This window comes from Schistocerca cancellata, chromosome 4 (assembly GCF_023864275.1).
Source record: "Schistocerca cancellata isolate TAMUIC-IGC-003103 chromosome 4, iqSchCanc2.1, whole genome shotgun sequence".
Classification (NCBI taxonomy): Eukaryota; Metazoa; Arthropoda; class Insecta; order Orthoptera; family Acrididae; genus Schistocerca; species Schistocerca cancellata.
Window position 1 is genome coordinate 193,795,365 of NC_064629.1, and position 20,045 is coordinate 193,815,409.

Consider the following 20,045-nt stretch of genomic DNA (forward strand, 5'->3'; position numbering starts at 1 on the left):
CCGGTCTAGGAATGGTAGAACGATGGGTTCGATGACGGTTTGGATGTACCGTGCACTATTCAGTGTCCCCTCGACGATCACCAGTGGTGTACGGCCAGTGTAGGAGATCGCTCCCCACACCATGATGCCGGGTGTTGGCCCTGTGTGCCTCGGTCGTATGCAGTCCTGATTGTGGCGCTCACCTGCACGGCGCCAAACACGCATACGACCATCATTGGCACCAAGGCAGAAGCGACTCTCATCGCTGAAGACGACACGTCTCCACTCGTCCCTCCATTCACGCCTGTCGCGACACCACTGGAGGCGGGCTGCACGATGTTGGGGCGTGAGCGGAAGACGGCCTAACGGTTTGCGGGACCGTAGCCCAGCTTCATGGAGACGGTTGCGAATGGTCCTCGCCGATACCCCAGGAGCAACAGTGTCCCTAATTTGCTGGGAAGTGGCGGTGCGGTCCCCTACGGCACTGCGTAGGATCCTACGGTCTTGGCGTGCATCCGTGCGTCGCTGCGGTCCGGTCCCAGGTCGACGGGCACGTGCACCTTCCGCCGACCACTGGCGACAACATCGATGTACTGTGGAGACCTCACGCCCCACGTGTTGAGCAATTCGGCGGTACGTCCACCCGGCCTCCCGCATGCCCACTATACGCCCTCGCTCAAAGTCCGTCAACTGCACATACGGTTCACGTCCACGCTGTCGCGGCATGCTACCAGTGTTAAAGACTGCGATGGAGCTCCGTATGCCACGGCAAACTGGCTGACACTGACGGCGGCGGTGCACAAATGCTGCGCAGCTAGCGCCATTCGACGGCCAACACCGCGGTTCCTGGTGTGTCCGCTGTGCCGTGCGTGTGATCATTGCTTGTACAGCTCTCTCGCAGTGTCCGGAGCAAGTATGGTGGGTCTGACACACCGGTGTCAATGTGTTCTTTTTTCCATTTCCAGGAGTGTATTTTAGCCAGAACTGAAGTTGGAGTAACATTAGACAGAACAGATTGGTGTGATCGCTCCGTCTGCGATGTCCTGCTCTAATTACGCAATTACAGATCATCAAGTAACATATCGCCAAAAATCATGTCTATAAAGATCCAAAAAACCATTGCTAACAAAAATCTAAAGATACTGCCTAACATGCACTGCAAACGGTGTCCACAATGATACCTGCACCTTTCCAAGCAGATGCACAGTTCTAGAAAACACCATTAGTGAGTGCCTAGTGCACTGTGCCTGGAGCACCGTGTGAGCTGCAGCACTGGGAGCAGATTCACTCGCCGCAGCAGTCTGCTGTGCCAGGCTGCTGGGTAGTGTGGGACTTAGTTTCTTCGCACGCAGACCAGAAGTTGCTCCACTTTGTCGGCGTCTTGTGGCTGTTGTATTGCTAGCACTCTGATGCAGTCTGTCGGCCTGTAGCGGTTGCATAAAAGACATTTACTGAAAGGAGTGCTCACTGAACAATATACCGGGTGATCAAAAAGTCAGTATAAATTTGAAAACTTAATAAACCACGGAATAATGTAGATAGAGAGGTAAAAATTGACACACATGCTTGGAATGACATGGGGTTTTATTAGAACCAAAAAAAAAAACAAAGTTCACAAATGTGCGACAGATTGCGCTGGACAGCAAAACGTCAGTGACTGCACATGACAATCGTGTATAAAAGGAGCTGTAATGAGAGAGAGAATCAGATGCGCCGGCAGTCGCAGCATGTTGACGTTACCTGAAAAGGCCCTTTTAGTGAAGCTGTATTATCAGAATGGGGAATGTGCTAGTTCAGCGTTACGATCCTATCGCCATAGGAAGGGCATTCGAACGGGTAAAGGTTCGTTGTCAAATGCAGCTGTGGCGAGAATGATTTCGAAGTTCGAAGCTACGGGTTCTTTAGACGATAGACCCCGTAGTGGCCGACCGAGCACAAGGCGTAATGCTGCTGAGACAGTTCAGGAAGAAATGGAGACTGTAGCGGGTTCGTCTATGCACGGGGAAGTCAGCGCTCGTGCAGTCGCAGGTCGCACTACTGTTTGATTGGTATTGAGGCGTACCTGTACAAAATCCATCGGCATCATGAACTGTTACCTGGCGATTTAGTGAAGCGGAGGGCATTTGCGGTGTGGGCGTTTCGAAAGATGGCGGAAGATGACGATTGGTTGAGTAATGTGTTGTGGACCGATATATAAAGGATGGGGCCCCTCCACGCCCACACCAACGTGGTGACCAAACCAAAAGTTCTACTGTCACCTCCGTAAACATGTTAGTTTTTGAATCAGGCGTCACAGGATGCGGGCTGTGATGTTATCAATGCGTCTGAGTAAGATTACTCATTAACATGGTCCATCAGGAGATAGAAGTGGTCGATAACGATTGAAGGGTAGCGGCTGTAAGGGCAGAGGAAAAAAAGTGCCAAGGCAAGAGCCAAGGGAAAAAAAACCTCTGCGACAGTAGGACGGGTAGTAAGGGCAGTAGCGGCTTGCTAGCTGCGACAGAGCATGCAAGGTGCGGTTATGTTAGTTCGAGGTATCGTGCATCGTTACCTTTGTCGTTGCTGGAGCTTGTTGCGGCGCTTGCTGCAGTTGCTGCGTCCCTGCAACAGTTCAAGGTCGTTGTAGATTAGTGGGCGTCCGGTCATAGATCGGCTCACGGACGGTGTAGGGGGTGTGTGTGGTTGGTTTGCGTGCTGTGTACAGTACGGCTTCCCTGCGGTTGCCTGTTTTTCGGCTGGTCGCACATCTGGGTTTCCAGTAGTAACTGTGTTGCAGGGGCTCGCCAGTACTGTCGTGTTAGCGTTCTATGGACCATAGATGTTTAGTTCCTAGCCAGTAATGTCTTTGGTCTGTTATGCTTCCATCTATGGTTGTGGTCGTAGTTACCCAGAGAAAGGATAAACGGGTTGCGCGAGTGTCTCGTGTTATTGTACAGTCGCGTGGAGAGTTTTTGGAATACCTGCAAGATAGTATCTAGCCGGTATTCCCGGTGAAGGTCCGCGATGGACCGATGAAGCTCATTTCACGCTCCGAGGGTCTTTCAACGCCCACAACTGCAGAATTTTGGCTGCCGAAAATCCTAGAACTATCGTGGAAACTCCATTGCACGACGAGAAAGTCACGGTATGGGTTGGATTTACCACATCTACTGTTATCGGGCCTTTTTTCTTCGAGGAAATGCGTGATTCTGGTTTTGTAACTGCTACTCTGACAGGTGAGAGACACGTTGATATATTACAGAATCGCATCATTCCCAGCCTGGCTGATAAACACCTGCTGGAACGTACGATGTTTTTGCAGGATGGCGCTCCACCCCATATTGCTAGACGAGTAAAAGGTCTCTTGCTCGCGTCGTTTGGTGATGATCGTGTGCTCACGCTCAGCCGCCACTTTCGTCATGCTTGGCCTCCCAGGTCCCCAGACCTCAGTCCGTGCAATTATTGGCTTTGGGGTTTCCTGAAGTCGCAAGTGTATCGTGATCGACCGACATCTTCAGGGATGCTGAAAGACACCATCTGACGCCAGTGCCTCACCATAACTCCGGACATGCTTTACAGTGCTGTTCACAACATTATTCCTCGACTACAGCTATTGTTGAGGAATGATGGTGGACATATTGAGCATTTCCTGTAAAGAACATCATCTTTGCTTTGTCTTACTTTGTTATGCTAATTATTGCTATTCTGATCAGATGAAGCGCCATCTGTCAGACATTTTTTGAATTTTTGTATTTTTTTGATTCTAATAAAACCTCATGTCATTTAAAGCATGTGTGTCAATTTGTACCTATCTATCTACATTATTCCGTGACTTATTCAGTTTCCAAATTTATACTGACTTTTTGATCACCCAGTACTTCATGCATTCTGTGTGAAGGATGCTCATCCCCTGTGAACCACCCCATATACCAGCATGTTTGAGTCAGCAAACCTGTAGCAGCAGCTTCAAAGACCTTCCTAGAAAGACTGACAAACGACAGTGCATTTCCTGTCACCTACACAGGTGGGGGCCTTGAGGGATTGCTCAGCTTATCCTGTTGGATACACAAAATGTAAGGTATAAATTCATTTATTTCTCATCCAACTTAAAAGCAATTCTACGTTTTCATAAGCAGACACAACACTATTTTGAAACATCTTCTTCTTGAGTCGTTGGAGAGCAGGGCACCTATAGAATTCCAGGTCTTGAATAGGTGTGTACTTGACGATTTGACACATTCGTGTGAGCCTCTCCTTCCCTTTGACGTAGATGATGGTATCCATGCAGTCACATAATCGAAGGGATGTCACCATATCTTCATTGGATATTCCAATATTGTCCTAGTGAATTCCATCGAAGAAATGTGTTAAACATTTTGCACTCCTTCATGTTTTAGCACACTTCACAGCCTTGAAAGACATTGGCGATGCAATGTATGTTGAGAATGTCTCTATTACACCAGTATCTTCTTTGAATGCTATGAACACAATATCTTTAAATATGAACTGCCAGCGTTTATTATCATAGAAACCTTGAACGTCTGCAATGATGTTCACACTCTGAGATGCCATTGTGAAATTCTCTGTGTATGGCACAACACCTGTTCATTTATACAGATTGCTGCACAAGCAATAGCTAATCACTTGGTTAAACAGAATTAGAGCATACGCCACAGTGCATTCTGTGTAATTTGCTTAAAGATTCAAATTCAGATAGTACATCTGTCGATCGCAGTTTAACTATCTCGTTTTGTTTTGAACAGTCTATTACGATGATTGGTGCCAACTGCTTGAATATCCGTGGGCTAAGTAGGCATCGTTCTTCTTCATCATCCTCATAGTAGAAAGCATAGAGCTTTGAACACATATCAAATGCCAGACTGTACACATTTTCATGGCACTGCAGCAGTAACTTGTATATGGGTAGAATTCCGAATTCAAGAAGATTCTGGCATTAGTTAACTTGCAACTGTCAAATGCGGTGGAATCATTTGATACATTTTCCCCTTCTATCGGTGTGAAATGCAAGTATGATGAATCTGAGTGTCTCCAGTTGAATTGAGATTTTAACAGTCCACGTTTGTCCGATTGCCATAGGTAACAATGGGTACTCAAAAACCTTTGTGTGGAAAATTAATGGCAAGCATGAAGCATCATCCAGAACTTTTAAAAGTTTCAAATGCTCCTTGTCTGCTACAGTGATGTGAGGCATTTTCCGTATTATTTTATTGATGATGGCCATGTCCCCCACTTGTGTTCTTGGAACGTATGAGTTGTTATCCATCGCACTCCATACTAGAATAAGCTCCTGTCTAGCATTCATAACAATTAGCCGCATGTCCTCAAGGTATCCCAGAAGCAGTGTTAGAGGTATGCAGGCAGTAAATCTGGATCCACTGGATCATCTATGAACCATCCTGCATTTTCTAAACCAGGGCAAGGCAGAGAAATAGTTTTAAGGGTTGATGCCACGCTTATATTACGTGTACAGTCAATCTCAACCTGTTAAGTTCATCGTATCTCCTGAAAGTGTAATACTAAAGCATTACGTGTTACCTTAGACTCCACTGTAGGAGAACCATCCTTTTTCCTAAATACCCTATCAAAATATATGAAACTCTTGCATGGGAAGGTTGAAGTCATGGTACTCTATGACAATCCTCATTTCGTCGTTCTTCTTATATGTGATTGAAGTGTAAAGTTTATGCGAGAATCATTCTCGGTCTATCATTCGCTCATCGTATTCTACTGGGGCCGTTATAGTGAGCGACGTCATCGCTGGGTTTCAGGCCCAGTGATTTAAGAAACTCGTAGTCTGCACCTGTCATCACCTTGCGCTTCTGCTGTGAAGTGCTGTGCTGTGGGTTGTGTGCGCTGGTTTCATGAATTACGCCTGTACTGTCTTAGATGTAGACGCACAATGATTTCCTCTTCACAAAAGTCAACAAGCTGATTATTCTCGTCCACAATATGGAGCTCCAGATAGTCCAACGTCCGAACTGTCACTGGGAGGTATATAGCGTTGGTAGCACTCTCAGAAATCTTATACTCCTGTCAAATGATGGGAAGAATCCGTAAATTGTGTGAATCAATCTATCGTTGAGATAGGAGTTCGTCGCAATGTAACACTCGACACGGATTGTACTGATGCGGAGTATATCCATCGTCTGATGAGATCTGTAAAATTTATTGGAATCCTTCTTCAAAACCTCTCCTTTTGTGAAACCCAGAAGTCGTCCTATTTTGCGTTCACCATTCTTATTTCGGATTTAAGTGTACTGATTTTTGCATGTGGCACAATCCCTTTCCCGGGCCGTTTTAAAATGTCATTAATATCGTATGCACCAGGCTCTATTTCTACAATTTCTTTTCTAGCATTAATTTCCAGACGCAGTTGATTGTTAGCCTCTGTGATATTTGGGATGCTGTCGTTTGTCTCCAGCCCAATCAGAGGAATACTCCATTCTCTAATGATTAAATCAATTGATGTCCAGTAATTTGTACATAACACTGACGATCGTTCTTCTAATAATACGACATTGCACAACTGGTGAATGGATGCTTAATGTACTTCCTTATATAGCCTTCTTCGGAAACGTCAGAAGGAACATGATGACCACAGAGGTAAGTATTGAAGTCTTGGTAGCTTTGAAAATTGTATAACACTTGTCTTCTGCTGGTGAAGTATCGTTGTAATTCTTCTAGAGGTTGCAGATCGCCAAATGAGCCGAAACAGTAGACATTATTTGTATTTTTTTAACATATGCAACCCACTTGGTTCCAGGTCCTGCAGCATCATCTAAATACACAATTCCACATTCTCTGGATATCCACATAGTCTTCAGTAATGTATTCCGCGTAAACACTCCGCAGAACCTTGGAATATTGACTTTTTTCAAACAAACTTAAGCATATCTGTGTTTGTAATCACTCTATCCGGTAAGAGGACTAAGGGGCTTCTTTTATTTGTGAAGAGACCTAGTACTTTCTTATATGGTTTCAGGTGTAGTCATTTCCCGATGGCTGCTGTTTTCATCATGTGGTTATGTCTTCTTGCTTTCTCTAATTGCTACCACGTGTTCTGTGCGTTCTTGACTGTCCTGGCTATAGCTGCCGCAGCACCGTCAACCAGATAACCTACTGCTGAGAAACCTGTGAGGGCTGGAATAAAGAAGGGTATAATTCCACCTGACTTCTTGGGTACTGGCAGAACCCTGGACGCTTTAATCGCTCCTATATGCTTCAGAGGGCTTTCAGCTGCGTACATCGCTGTCAGGAAACACTTGTTTAAACACACCCGCTTCTTCTTCTTCTTCATTGTTATCATAATCATCATCATCATCATCATCATCATCATGATCTTCTTCTTCTTCTTTAGTGCGGGATGTGCTGTGTTCATAACTAGCTTGAAACTCAACCCAAGCCCAACTTAATTTTACCACACATGAGTTTTTCAACTGCACATGGCGCATTGTGTTGTCATGTACCAACATCCCTTTCGCACATATTGCCTTGGCTTTATCAGCTAAAATTCGATCTGTAGCATGGAGATCCATATCTGCTGCGTATGCAATGTCATGTTTCAAAGACGCCTTGTCAAGCAGATTAGTCCCCTTATTACCATGTGCCACCTGTCTTTGAAGCTTTGTTCCAAGTCCATGATAGTTGCATCTGGGAATGTGTGATTCGACTGGTAGTTTGTCGAGAATACCCCCACCTCCTTTGATGCGTCTCCTGACACAGATGTTATACTACTGTGGTGGTTCTGGTCTGTACATCCCACTATATAGCAAATCGTCGGCGTCAATCCAGCTGTTTCGTGTTGCAGGAAAACCAAGCTGTTTAACTAGTGCTCTATTCTCTCCATGTCTTATGACACTCTTATGAGAAACTCGTCTGGTTCTGAGCTTTTCCGCATTTCCTGTGTGTAAAAGCATCCTGCAGTTTCAATACCACTGCTATCCTTTAAGACATAAGTTCTAGGATTCGTTCTTTGCACATTAGAAACTATAAATATCTCAGTTGACCAGTTTGGTATGTATGATTTCTCAAATGCTATCTTGTGTTTTGACATACGTACTAAATCACCCACATTAAACTTCTGTTTGCGTGCATCCAGCATTTTAATGCGATTTTATACTGTATCTAGGATTCCATTATCATGAATGTCGATTGGCCTCATTTCTGTTGTGTAGTATTAGGTTACGTTATACTGTGAAATTATTCATGGGAGGATATGCATCCATTTGTATGAAATGCAACGAGTAAAATGCATCCACATTTGATCTTTTATTTTTGTGGTCAGATATTCCACGATTCTCGCCTTCAGGTGGGTGAATTTTGCGTAATGCTGTATTTCATACCACTTCATCACAGTCTTGAAATATTTATTGTAAAACTCCCCAGTATGATTTGTCTGAATGTTATCCAGACATCGATACGTTCCTGTCTGCAACAAACGCTCAAACAGCTCTGTGACATCATTCCCCGTTTTTGTTTTCACAGGTAATGCTCAGGCAAATTTAGAGTATGTCTCAATGACCATTAAAATATACCTGAAACCATTATTCACACATGAATATTCTCTCATACCTACAAGATCAGCCTGCCGTAGGTCATTCAAATTTTTAGTCATAACTTGTCTATGAGAGTTTGTTTTGCGTGATGGTTTGTATAGTTCTTGAACTACTGTGTGCATACTTATTCGATGATACCTCTCTCTCTGTCTGTCTCTCTCTCTCTCTCTCTCTCTCTAAGCTCTGAAATTGTTGAGACAACCTCATTCGAATGATCTGTATTACCAGCAGCAGCTGATGCCATGAGCAATCGTAGACGGTCTGCTAGCTCATTGGGATTTGTCATTATATATATTTTGCGGGAATCGATTGTTCACTTTTTTATGCTGAGTGTTAATACCATCATCGCCGATATTTTCACCGTCTAATATAGATTTTATAATGCTTTTGTATTTGTCACTGCTTTGGAATTTTGTCTCTCCATTTGCTTTGTTATGTAGATCAGTCTAACGCAATATTTCGCCATACATTTCTAGGTCTTTAGCTGCGTAAATTAGTCTTACGAAAATAAAGTTAAGTAGATCTGGTGTTCTTTGAAATTCCCTATAACTGATCCATATTGTATCAGTTAAACTTACAGGCTGTGTACCCAGCATGTATCCTGCTGACGCCGAATATTCTGTCTATCTTAGCATTGCTGTGACATTTGTCTTCCCCAAGCTGGGTGGACCTACAATTATCGTTCGTATATTATCGGGAAGGACTATCCCATTCTTCTTCTTCTTCCGGTCTTCCGCATCATCATAGGACCAGTCACTTATAACAAAGTCCCTGTGACGAGGATGTTTCACTCAAGTTGTCATGATACCAACCACATCAAGTATTGGCGTGCAATGGGTTTATATATATAAAAAAACCTTGTCATAATAATATATGTAGTCACTATGGCTCAGTTACCTTACCGACTGAGCTAAAATGGCTACATTATAATGAGAGGGTTATGAAGTAAGAAATAACACATGATCTGCGGTAACATATATCTTTTATTTATACTTTGGCAATGGCAAATAGGCTGCATTACATCAACAAAAATCCACTAGTCCATTTTTTCACAATATTTCCCAAATAACTGTTTCTCGTATGAACTACATTTTGCACGTATTTCCTTCAAACTGATGGGAGCATCACATCACAAATCTCGCGTATTCCATCTGTAAATTTAGTGTGGATGGACCCCATAGCTACTTGAATCGACTTTGGCACTGCACTGATACCTGAACTAAAGGACTGTTCTAAATCATCTACTTATACACTGCATACAGGGGGATAGTTCACAACGTAATTGTAAACAGCTTAAACACATGGTAGCCATCTCCCTAGTCTCTCTAACACGCGCGCTGTCACCATCCTTAATCCAAATAAGTTCGCTACAGTGGTGTGCTGTAAATAAATGGATCGGTCTCCACATTTCACCCTGAGTGCTGCATCATCGTATATAGAGATAGTATCAGCCCAGCACACAAATGTCCAGGGCACTCAGAGGTGGGCTATGCTCCATAGTTATATGAGCATTGTCGCAGGATATTGCACGACATAATTCTTCTCATTCCAGCTCAGTAAACTGCAGTTTAACACTCTCTGTTGCATTTTAGATCTCCATCACCACACGCCAGTCACTGTCTGCTGCTTTTATGCCTATAGTAGAACGCTTTGATCCACTAGCAATTAAATTATATATGGAAGTGAGTAGTAGTGGTGCACAGGGAGCAACTGATATCTTCTCATCCATCACACCCACACTCCAGCGTCACTGGAATGATCTGTGATTCAGTGGATGGTGCTTATGTTGGAGTCCAGTACTGATCTGCAGCATGTTGTTTGAAACACCTGCTGCACTTCTACTAGTCGGGGACATGCTGAGAGTCTTCATCGATAAGCAGTACAGGCAATAGCAACTCCTTGTTCTGACCCAACAAGCCGCAGGAGCCCACATGCTGGAGATCTGCCAGAGATCACTTCCCCTGCTGCAGGTCCTGACACGCTGTAGGCTGCTGCAGGTCCTGATAAGTCAGAGGCTGTTGCTGCTGCTGCAGGTCTCAACATGCTAGAGGCTGCTGCTGCCGCTGGTCCCAGCAAGCTGGAGGTTTCTGCCACTTTTGTGGGTCCCAACACAATGGAAGCCACTGCTGCTGCAGATCCCGACATGCAGGATGTCACTTCCTCTGTTGAAAAAAGAAGAAGATCTATTATCTGTGGGAGAAAGAAATTGAGCTGGCCAAAGAAGAAGCAATAGCAATAGCAAAGATATGTAATTAGGATTTATTTTCCTGCTTCTTCCCATTCTGGTTGGAGGTGCTGTATGACTCGGCTGCTGCTGCTGTTGACACCTCCTGGTCTACATCTACATCTACATCCATACTCCGCAAGCCACCTGACGGTGTGTGGCGGAGGGTACCTTGAGTACCTCTATCGGTTCTCCCTTACACTGACGGACTGGTGGGCTACCGCATTCACCTTGTATACTCTACGTCATAATCATGTGATACAATGCAGCATTGTCGTTGATGCCTGCCAATTTTTTAACCCCTGATGTCCCAATTTTGAGCGCACTCTGGTGGTGGTATTGTGAACTAGGTCAGTTGGGCTGGGGCTACTAAAGAGCACAAATTTGTCTGTTAGGCATATTGATTGGCCATTTCAAAAAAGGTGGACAGTGCCAGCACTGTGTGAGTTGCGAAATGCATCTTCAGCCCATCCTGCTGCATCACCATTATTTGCTGAAAAGTATTATTCTTCTTCTCACACTCCTTCATTATTTTTCCTTTCCAATCCTCATGTGGGGCACTATGGATGCAGCTCTTGGCTACATGATTACAGGTAATGTGGTTATTAAACCCCTCTTCGTCCAACACCAACGTCTCATCAGTTCAATACATTGTGAGCTTTCCCTGCCTAATAAAGAGATCCACACCCTGTCTCCCACAAACTGATAAAATAAAGAATATGCAAACTGAACCTCATAAGCAAACAATACATCTTCTGCAATGTAGAGGTTCGAGTCCTCCCGCAGGCATGAGTGTGTGTGTTTCTCCTTAGGATAATTTAGGTTAAGTAGTGTGTAAGCTTAGGGACTGATGACCTAAGCAGTTAAGTCCCATAAGATTTCACACACATTTTTTTTTCTGCTATGTAATTGACACTGACTTCAGTTTCGTGTCGTAAGATCTTTCCTATCCAACAGCTCAGCACGAACTGAGAAAATTTTCCCGCCAATTATTTTTCTGGGAGGGGTGGGGAGAAGGGGAGGGGAGGGGGAGAGAGTGGGGAGAACTGCGGATTTCCCAGAGGGGAGAGGGAGGGACCACTCATTGGGCTGGGAATATCCTGGAGAAGGAGAGGGTGATTAATTGATCAATTTAATTAATTAATTTGATATCGAAAGTACAACATTACCACACTGACACTGGGAGGCAGGGGGCAAGAGCGGGGGGGAAGGTCCATTATCTTGAATAGATTAAAACTTTGCTTGTACCAACATTACCCCACTACTGATGGTGACACTGTGCCGAGTAAAATGTGCCTCGTCCACCCAAAGAATATTCCCTAGCCACTTGTCATCCACTTCTATGTGTGCCAGAAAATGAGATGCAAAGTCACGCCATTTAGCCCACCTTTGGGCATTATTTGGATTTTTTTTTTTTGTGCACATTCTGAATCTCATAGGGATACCAGTGTAAAATGTGACGTAAAATCTTTTGAACTGTTGACCAGGGGAGAGACTATTACTATGACACAGCTCGAGCACTAGCTGCACAGTTTGAGGCATGAGCTGCATGGTCAGCTGTAGTTACAGCAAATTCATCAACAGTTGGCATGAGAATGCGCTGAGCCGGCCGCGGTGGCCGTGCGTTTCTAGGCGCTCAGTCCGGAACCGCGTGGCTGCTGCGGTCGCAGGTTCGAATCCTGCCTCGGGCATGCCTGTGTGTGATGTCCTTAGGTTAGTTAGGTTTAAGTAGTTCTAAGTTCCAGGGGACTGATGACCACAGATGTTAAGTCCCATAGTGCTCAGAGCCATTTGAACAATTTTTTTTAATGCGCTGCCTTCCTCTCTTGCTGTACCAGCTAATTCACCTATTCTTCAAATTGTTTGATCATATTCTTTAGCTCTTTTAGTGATATGGAGCTTCTTCACAGCAGTTTGTGTTCGCGACATTCCTGCAGTTCAGTACTGCCACTGCTGTCATTCTGATGAAACAGCTTTATAAGCAGAGCATGATCTATCGTCTCAACAGCCATTGCGTTTCGTATGGAAAACTTCGATCTTCTTAATCCCTTACACCAACAGTCACTTCACAAAAGAAATAAACACGCCTCGCTAAGCAACAAACAGCGTACTGACGACAAAATAGGAAAAATTCTTTTCACATTCTGATTGCTAATTGCTCTGATTGCTGATTGGAATCGAATCCTTATCCTCCCGAATGTGAATCCAGTTACTATCTGTGATTCACTTCGCTCGGTTGAAAACGTCCAGTTGCTTGTTGTGTACAGCTGATGCAGAAAGACCGCAGTGCCGCGTTTTAGTTTGTAATAGTTTCAGGCAATATTATTCTTAACTTTAAAATGCTTTATTCTGCTTTGAGAATTTTTACATGCCATCGGTGTCGTCCAATGAATAATTGAATTAATAGATAAATAACAACAAGTAAAAGAAAATAATGCGAAATAGATGGACTGCACGAATTATAGATTACAATCTGTTGCTTATCTGAAGTTCATTAAAATAAGGATGTATGTTATTTGTCACACGCTCGTGGAAATCTCGCACACATTAAACTCCTATACTTTTCATCCGTATTTGTATTGTATGTCCAGTTACTCATATTTAGGCCATGAACTAAATTCTGTAGGTCATACTTATTAAGATTTCCTTTAACATAGACAAGGAAACTGTGGAAAAAACATACTTAATTTTCATGTTGGTTACTTTTTGCGACTTTACCCCTTATTTACAGAAACCAAAAGACAAGATTCCTGGCAGTACGTACTTCTGAACGGAATCTGAGTGAAGAATCTGCACAGCATTAAGTAAACGGATCTTGCTGTGTTTCACGAATACCTGCAAACCTACAAGTTGGTTATTCTAGTTAATTCAAAGATATACACACACCAAAAAAGGTTTTGCATCACCCCAGATCCCAGAATTCCTGATGATAGACACTGACTGTGGATATTGTATCACAGCCATAGTCCCTTTGACTGTTCAGAGATGTCACTAAACCCGCCCAAAGATGTAAACAACCATGCATGAGCACTGCCTATTAGATGGAGTGGATCCGACAGCCGACCATTTCCAGTCATTCCACCAGGAAGGAGGTACACGTCTCGTATTGTAAGTAGATCAACCATGCCTAGACGGTCAATACCGCGGTTCCATCGCGTCCGCATTGTCACTTTGTGCCAGGAGGTCTCTCAACAAGGGAAGTGTCCAGGCGTCTCGGAGTGAACCAAAGCGATGTTGTTCGGACATGGAGGAGATACAGAGAGACAAGAACTGTCGATGACATGCCTCGTTCAGGCCGCCAAATGGCTACTAGTGCAATGGATGACCGCTAGCTACAGATTATTGCTCGGAGGAACACTGACAGCAACGCTACCATGTTGAATAATGCTTTTCGTGCAGCCACAGGACGTCGTGTTACGACTCAAACTGTGCACAATAGGCTGCATGATGCGCAACATCACTCCCGACGTTCATGGCGAGGTCCACCTTTGCAACCACGACATCATGCATCACGGTACAGATGGGCTCAACAACACGCCGAATGGACCGTTCAGGGTTGGCATCACGTTCTCTTCACCGATAAGTGTCGCATATGCCTTCAACCAGACAATCGTCGGAGACGTGTTTGGATGCAACTCGGTCAGTTTGAACACCTTAGACACATTGCCCAGCGAGTGTAGCAAGGTGGAGGTTACCTACTGTTTTGGGGTGGCATTGTGTGGGGCCGACGTACGCCGCTGGTGGTCATGGAAGGCGCCATAACGGCTGTACGATACGTGGATGCCATCCTCCGACCGATAGTGCAACCATAACGGCAGCATATTGGCGAGGCATTCGTCTTCATGGACGACAATTCGCACCCCCATAGTGCACATCTTGTGACTGACTTCCTTCAGAATAACGATATCGCTCGACTAGAGTGGCCAGCATGTTCTCCAGACATGAGCCCTATCGAACATGCCTGGGATAGATTGAAAAGGCTGTTTATGGACGACGTGACCCATCAAGCACTCTGAGGGATCTACGCCGAATCGCCAGTGATGAGTGGGACAATCTGGACCAACAGTGCCTTGATTAACTTGTGGATAGTATGCCACGACTAATACAGGCGTCCATCAATGCAAGAGGACGTGCTACTGGGTATTAGAGGTACCGGTGTATACAGCAATCTGGACCACCACCTCTGAAGGTCTCTCTGTGTGGTGGTACAACATGCAATGTGTGGTTTTCATGGGCATTAAAAAGGCCAGAAATGATGTTTATGTTGATCTCTATTCAAATTTTCTGTACAGGCCCCGGAACTCTCGGAACCGAAGTGATGTAAAACTTTTTTTTGATGTGTGTATTTATATGACATAATAAACTTTTAATCTGAAGGGAACATACACTGATGATCCGAAAACACTATGATGACTTGCTTAATAGCATGTTAGTTCACCTTTCGAACACAATACAGCCACGAATCTGCGTGACGTGGATTCGGCAAGTCCTTGGCAGGAGTCCAGAGGTATATAGCACCAGATGTCTACCCACAGGTCACGCAATTCCCGTAAATTATTGGCTGGTGGTTTGCGGGCACTGAGCTGGCACCCGATAACGTCCCAGGTGTGTTTCATTGTCTTGAGATCAGGTGAATTTGGTGGCCAAGATATTAACGTGAGTTCGCTATCACGTCTTCTCAAACAGCACGATTCAGGGCTTGTGACCCTGACCGTTGTTCTCCTGGAAGATGACACCGGCCTTGGGGAAGTCATCAAGCACGAAGGTATGCAGGTGGTCCGCACTAATGTTCTCGTAGTCCACAGCTGTCGTGGTGCCTTCGGTTGCTACCACAGATCCCATGGAAGCATAGATGGGTGGGGAGGTGAATGTCCCCCTCCCCCACAGAATGAGAGTGCTTCCAGCTGCCTGAGTCTGTGGCACAGTGCATGTTTCGAGCAGCCATTCACCTGGATAATGGCGTGTCTGGACACGACCATCGATCTGGAATAACAAGAAATATGTTTCACCCGGCCAGGTGGGCTCTCTGCTGTGGCCGAGCGGTTCTAGGCGCCTCAGTCCGGAACCGCGCTTCTGCTACGATCGCAGATTCGAATCCTGCCTCGGGCGTGGATGTGTGTGATGTCCTTAGGTTAGTTACGTTTACGTAGTTCTAAGTCTATAGGACTGATGACCTAGTCCATAGTGCTTAGAGACATTTGAACCATTTTTGAACCGGCCAGGCGGCAAGATCTTATTAATCCTTGGTTCAATCTCGATGATCCCGTGCCTACTGCAATCGTAGCTGACAATGTCATTTGGTCAACATGGGAACTCATATGGGGACGGTCTTCTCTACTGCGGAGCGAAATTTTCAGCAATATGCGCTGAAAGATTTGCTCCGAAACACCTATGTCTGCCCCAGCACTGAGGCACTGTACTGTGTCGCCCCCTATCCTGCTTTACAGGAGCCTCCGACTCCACGTTCTAAGACGAGACGTGGAGTACAACACCTTGTCGCCCGCTCGTCATTTCACCATCCTTGAACCACTTTCCATAGATGCTGATGACAGTAGCACACGAACAGCCGAATAGCTTCCCAGTTTCCGAGATGCTTGTGCCCAGGTTCCGGGCTATAACAATGTGCCTTTCATCAAAATCGCTTAAGTCAGTGGATTTCGCTATTTACTGCCCGTATCGCCACTACAATGATTCCCCATTCGTCTCTGCAACGCTTATGTACTTTGCTTACTGCTTCACGTGCCCACAGCACCAGCATGCGGCATTCAGACTGGCGGTGGGCAATGGTCATTATGTTTCGGCTCCTCAGTGTACTTCTTATTATCCACTATTACAGCGTAGCTGAGAAACACAGAGGAAGCATTCCTTGCACCAGTATGCTACCTTTCGATCTACAGCTCATTAGTTAACGCTGTCTGTATAAAAATCACATCAGCGCTATGACTTTTAATGGTACAATTTTTTGGTGCAGTTATTATGTTCCGTGAGGCATTTAAATTGAGGAACGTTGACCTTTGCTGCTGGTCTGTAACTTCAGTTTCCCCTCTTACCATGGAAGGTTAGTGTATACACTGAGGTGACAAGTCATGGGATACCTATTAATATTGCGTTGAACCTCCTATTTCCTGACGTAGTGCAGAAAATCGACGTAGCATTTACTCATCAAGTCGCTGGATGTCCCCTACAGAAATAATGAGCCATGCTGCCTCTATAACAGTCCATAATTGCGAAAGTGTTGTCGGTGCAGGATTTTGTGCATGCACTGACCTCTCGATTACGTCCCATAAATGTTCGATGGTATCCGTGTCAGGAGATATGAATGGCTAAATCTTTCATTCGAATTGTCCAGAATGTTCTTCAAACCAATCGTCAAAAATTGTGGCCCAATTACGTGATGCATTGTCAGCCATAAAAATTGCAACGCAGTCTGGGAACATGAAGTCCACGAATTGTTGCAAATGGTCTCTAAGTAGTTCAGTTGGATCAGAGGACCCAGTCCTTTCTGTGTAAACACAGCCCACACCATTATGGAGTCACTACCAGTTTGGATTGGATTCTTTGGGGAAGGAGACCAGACATCGAGGTCATCGGTCTCATCGGATTAGGGAAGGACGGGGAAGGAAGTCGGCCGTGCCCTTTCAAAGGAATCATCCCATTTGCTTGAAGCGATTTAGGGAAATCACGGAAAACCTAAATCAGGACGCGGGACACTACCAGTTTGCACAGTGCCTTGTTGACAACTTGGGTCCATGGTTCAAATGGTTCAAATGGCTCTGAGCACTATGCGACTAACTTCTGAGGTCATCAGTCGCCTAGAACTTACGACTAATTAAACGTAACTAACCTAAGGACATCACACACATCCATGCCTGAGGCAGGATTCGAACCTGCGACCGTGGCGGTCGCTCGACTCCAGACTGTAGCGCCTAGAACCGCACGGCCACTCCGGCCGTCCTTGGGTCCATGGTTTCGTGGAGTCTGCTCCACACTCGAACCGTACCATCAGCTCTTACCAACCGAAACCGCGACTCATTTGACCACGCCAGGGTTTTCCAGTCGACCAATATGGTTTCGAGCCCAGGAGAGGCGCTACATGCGATGTATTGCTGTTAGCAAGGGCACGAGCGTCGGTTATTTGCTGCCATAGCCCAATAACGCCAAACTTTGCCTCACTGTCCTACCGGATATGTTTGTCGTACATCACACACTGATTTCGGCGATTATTTCACACAATGTTGCCTGTCTGTTAGCACTGACAACTCTATGCAAACGCCGCTGCTGTCGGTCTTTAAGTGAAGGTCGTCGGCCACTGCGTTGTCCGTGGTGAGATTTAATGCCGGAAATTGTGTATTCTCCGCACACTCTTGATACTGTGGATCTCGGAAGATTGAATTCCCTAACGATTTCGAAATGGATTGTTCCTTGCATCTAGCTCCGGCTACCATTCTGCTTTCAAAGTCTGTTAATTCCCGTCGTACGGCCATTATCGCATCGGAAATATTTTCAAATGAGTCAACTGAGTACAAATGACAGCCACACAAATGCACTTCCCTTTTATGCCTTGTTTACGCGATACTACCATCGTCTGTACGTATATATGCATATCGCTGTGCCATGACTTTTGTCACCTCAGTATTAGTAATCTGCGATCATCTTGACAAAATATTTGCGTCGTAAACACCACTTGGCGACACAAGTTGTTAGTACTGAGAAGGGAGCACTAACAGTCGGTCGGGATGTTATCAAGAACCCGGCGACCTTTCTCCCACGCTCATAAAGTTTTCTAAAACCGCAAGTCATCTAGATGCGTTGTTCTTAATGAGAACGACGCAGGTACTATCTCGGCGCCACTGACAGATATCTAGCGGGCTCTTGTTTCTTGGTGATGTCGGTATATAGCCGAACACACTTTTGCGTAAGATAAACGTTGTCCCAGGGAAACCAACTCAGCATTCCGATCGTGAATTTCATTATCGTGTTCAGTAGTGGGGTGCCTTTTATTTTTTTATTGTTTCAGAGACGACTATGGTAGACAAAAGAGTACCAAACTCAAGATTTGTTACAACTACATGGGAAATTGTCGAGGAAATTAAATACAATTTCTAAAAGCAGCATTTTAGCATGTTACGTCAGCTTACCTTAATATGCATCACGGAGTAGACGATTTTATTTGTGTCACCTCGATAGTATTGTAGCAGCTGCCTAGATGATGACGTGTTAACTTACCTAACGCAAGGTACCATCTTTTGAAGAAGTGGCGAAGAAGACGGAAGGAGAATGGGAAAATGCATTGTTTTGACCTTCACTATACATTAGACAGTAACAAATTCGGCACGATTCGTTAATCACACGTTACTTCTCTCTTGTGTTGTTTCTGAAGACTTACAACTGTAGTCGTCAGGCAGAAGCCCTTTAGTAACTACGCTGTACAGCACTATTCCATAGTTACCAAAGCAAGCAGGTTCAGGGACCGATGACGGTAGCAGTCTGGTCCCTTTAATCCTCCAAACCAACCAACCAACAAGCTTGAATTCTGCGCATAAGGGCTATATACCAAAGGCATTGCAGCCCACATTATTGTACATGTATATTTTTAGCGTGCTATGATTAACAGGAGTACAGTAGGGGAGGAGGGAATTAAATGAAACTTCATGAGTTGAGAGGGTATGTGATGTTATTTCGGTGATTAGAAAATCCTATCAAATTTCCATTCGGCAGGCCACCTTCCAGCATGAGGTTGCAACCTCTATGGCCTGAATCTATGCCTTGTTAAGTAGGTGACGGGTGTAATGGTTCTTTATTTACGTGACCATTACGGCACTCCAACCCCAGTTCTCGATACCAGTAATATCGTACTACTTTTCTGCGAAGTAACAGACATATTTTTGTGACAATATTCACATTTGGTTTTATTAATGTATAAGTACTCCGATGTATCGATATATTACAGTGATATGATTATTGTGTGTATTCATTTCTGTGTGACTGTCATAATCTTTGACTTACTTGTAACCGTTTTGGCGCGAATGCGCACAGAGCAGTCTTTGTTTCACTTAGCAGAAGTTAAGTTATTATTTCGCTTTGTAAAAGAACAGTGTAACATTATGTGATTGTCTTATCATTTTAAATCATTCACTAATCGAGCAGTCGCTCGGCAACAGCTACAGTTAGCAAATAATGTTGCGAGAATGTAAAAGGTGGACGACCTGTGACGTAACTTGTTTATTGTCGAAGCGCCGTCAGAGATGCAGTGAGTTATTGACTTTGAAAACCGCGGCGCGAGAAAC